The sequence below is a fragment of the Eutrema salsugineum genome, unplaced genomic scaffold (assembly GCF_000478725.1).
Source record: "Eutrema salsugineum unplaced genomic scaffold, Eutsalg1_0 scaffold_12, whole genome shotgun sequence".
Classification (NCBI taxonomy): domain Eukaryota; kingdom Viridiplantae; phylum Streptophyta; class Magnoliopsida; order Brassicales; family Brassicaceae; genus Eutrema; species Eutrema salsugineum.
Window position 1 is genome coordinate 3,960,282 of NW_006256895.1, and position 3,744 is coordinate 3,964,025.

A 3,744-nucleotide genomic window follows, 5' to 3' on the forward strand; every position below is an offset into this window, starting at 1 on the left:
ACATTTCAAGTACTAAGACAAAGATTAGCTTAGCACATGATTCAACTGCAATCCCAAGAGGGATAGCCCGAAACATTCCTCCAAGGATTGGAGATTGCATAGCACCTGTCGATCTCTACATAGTGAAGACCAAAGATGACTCATATACAGTTATCCTTGGATGGCCTTTCTTAGCAACTTCCTGGAGCCATCATGGATTGGCCCAACCGGAGAGTTTCTTTTGAAAATATCGACAAGGACATTTTCTATGAAGCTACACCACTTAAGAGCAAAGGAGAAAAGTATAAAGCACAAGCATTCGAACTAGAAGAACTCTGGAGTGATTGATAACACCGTATTTTGACCACTTTTGTGGATCGTTTTGAAATACTTTTTCTATGTTTTTAATTGCTTTTAAGTACTTTTATTACCATTTTCTAGTATTTGTAGTTCCAAGACTCTTTTCAGGAAACTTAGGGAAAAGCTTAACAAAATGGATAGAAAACCAGATATCAGCTCAGAGTCAAACCGTCAGAAGTTCACCCCTGATTGAAGGCCTTCTCACCGTCTGATCCAGCTCAAATTTGGAGACCTTAAAGATGGAAGTATCATCTTTCCAGTGCACTTTACATCTTGGAAATCCAACGGTTCAATCAAAAGATACGCGAAGAGCAAGATGTCCCGTAAACCAGCTGGCCAGCACTTCCACCCGCGGCCAACAAGCATTTTCCCGCGGTCAGGAGCATCCCGACCGCGGCAAACCACTCATCCACCGCGGTCACACTTGTCCCGACCGCGGCCTTCAACCTCCGAGCCCAAAAAGCCCATTTCTGAAGCCTACATTTGGAGAAACCCTAAGTGACGTCCAGAGAGGTCTTGAGCACTATAAATACATGTCTTAGGAGCCCTAGAAATTGGGTAACCTATCACCACCGAAATATTTACTTCATATTCTTATTGTTTTTGCTTTAGCTTTTAGGGAGAGAGAGATTTGTTCTCTTGAACCCTTGTTCTTTCTTTTTCAATTTCGGTTTCTATTCTACTTCTTAATATTATGTCTTTGATTTCGTTCATTATGTCTGAGTAGTTTTATTGTTGGGATTAAGGGATTTTCGATGGGGATTTATATGTTCGGTGAGGATTCCATTGGCTATTGAGCTGAATCTTAGAACTTTTTCTTCTGAATTCGTTTTTACTGCATGAGAGTAGCGTCATGAACTACAATCTGATCCAGATGCTTGGTGACACGAAAGTGTTCATCAGGTATCAGATCTAGTTTGGGAGAGCAAAACAAACATAAGAGTGGAAACCTACCTATGGGCGATTTGTGAATTAGGACGAGTCTTAAACATAATGCATCTCTTCTCTTCCAGGGCCAGAGTGGAAACCTACTGGTCAGGGTTGAGAGAGATAGTTGTCTATGATCACGACAGTGGCGTATTCATACGTCCGTGACTCCAGTTCGAAAAGTTTAAGCTAAGATCTTACAAAATTTACTCTCTAGCAATGTTTTGAATCGTTCGTACCCCTGAGCAGTGGCGGAGCCACATAGTTTAGGTTGGGGTCATATGCCCCCAGTAAATTTTATAAAATGGTGCAATTTATAAAGTAATTTATTAACGCCCCCATTCATAAAGTTATGTATGTTCCATTGATGCCCCCAGTGAAGAAAATTTGTGGCTCCGCCACTGCCCCTGAGAAAACTTCCCTGAAGCCCAACGCTTTCTTTTCCATTGTTTTACACCGATTTTCTTTAAGCTTTATTTCAATATTGTCTTTCCTTTTTAGTTCATTTTCATTTAAGCATTAGAATATCCGTTTTTATTATTTTTAGTTATTTTCGTTAAGTTTAGTTATTACGCCATTTAATTTCCGTATTCTCTTTTAAGATTTCGTTTTTTGATTTTAAACACAATACCAAACCCCCACTAAACCGTTTTTGTTCTAGACTTCCTTACTTTAACTTATTTCAAAGGCTTTTTGCAGCAAAAGATCCTCCTTCCCTGTGGATTCGATCCCTAAGTACTACAATCGATCAGCTGTGCACATGCGGCTATTGATTTCAATTAGGGTAAAACTTGACAACCCTCGACACCACACATCAAGATCACCATCAAGTTTTTGGCGCCGTTGCCGGGGAAGGCACGCGTTTTCTTTTCTGCAAAACCCCGAGAAAGGTTAGTAAATCGACTCTAGAACCCCCTTTTCTGCAACTTTCCATTTTTCGGTTATTTTGTTTCCATTTCAGAAGATATGGATCCTATAAATCGAAATATACACTATGAGGAAGGTTTCTATAACACTCCTCAAGCCACCAGACGCAGAGAGAAGCATCTACGCGATCCCTACGAAAAAACTCAAAGCAAAGACAACAGAACATCCCAGAAGGAACCCTGCGCACCTCAAATGGCCAACCCTGAACAACCTGCTCGTCGTTTGCCTCACAAGAATGAAAACGTCAAACCCATTCACCGATTGGAGCTACTAGAATTGGCGGTCTCGCACTTACTCGACGTTCAAGCAAGATCCACAATTGACGAGAGAATTGACGACTTGTCAATACTCTTTAACAGAAAGCTTGAAGATCTTTCAGCTCAAGTCAAAACCGTCGAAAGCCAGCTAAACGAAGGTGCTGAAACCGTCTAGGAGAGGATGAAAGCAATTGAAGAACGAGTTGGAGCACACGGAGTTCGCATTCGCAAAGCCGGTTGGAGCATCCGCACCTTAGAGATCAAACTTGGTGAAGCAGAAGAGACTATTAACTACCACAACAACCAAACCTATTCCTATGTGGAAGAGATTTGGGATGGAGTACACAAGGTTCAAGAGAAAGCAGAGACAATAGACTCAACTGTGGACGAAGTAGTCTATACCCTCAACGAAATCGAAAAGAAGGTCGAAAAGCTTATGCAAGGATGTGAAACGAATGGTTCGACACTTCTCATCGAAGATCTTAGCCTAAAAGAGGAGAAGACGGAGTTAGAAGGTGCAGAAATCCGTTCAGATGGCAGAGGAGCAGACGAAACTGAAGAAACGATTCAGAGCCCCATTCCGGCGGTCGGAACTCACGTGACCGCGGCCAACAAGCTTCCAGCCGCGGTCGTGAGCATCCTGACCGCGGCAAAGCCCTCTTCACCCGCGGTCGTGGAGCTTCTACCCGCGGCCAGCACTCCTTCAGATGCCCTTCAGCCCTTTTCAACTCCTACAGGTCAATGCTCATTTGATACATCTGCTGGGATGGTCAACACCCCTTTTCAGGAGCAGACGGTGTATGCTATCAACTCCAAAACATCTCAAGAAGAAAATGAGGTACTCCCTTGCAATATAGTCTTAGCATATGAAGATGAATATGAAGGGCACTACCTCGAAGATGAAGACTATCGTCTGTTCATAGAAGGAGGGAGTCCAGACAAAATGGTGGAATTAGGAGCACCAATCTCCAGAGAAAGGCTCATTGAATTCAACAAGTTTGTGAAATCATTCCCTCTTTTCACAAGTTTCGATGATATATGGCATCTTGGTTGTTTGCAAGTTTTCTTTAGGTACAGCAAGGAGACAAAGGATGATATTCGAACCTACTTTGAAGGGCCAGATGTCTGACTTTTCCCAGAACATCACCTGATGCTGCTGTTTATTCAATCCACCTCCAAAGACCAGAAGACTGCAGCCACTACACCAACAGAATCAGCAAAGAAAAGCTCGATGAATTTAATGATGTGGTTCGAAATTTGCCTGAAGGAATCACGTTTGCCAGAGCTTGCAAGG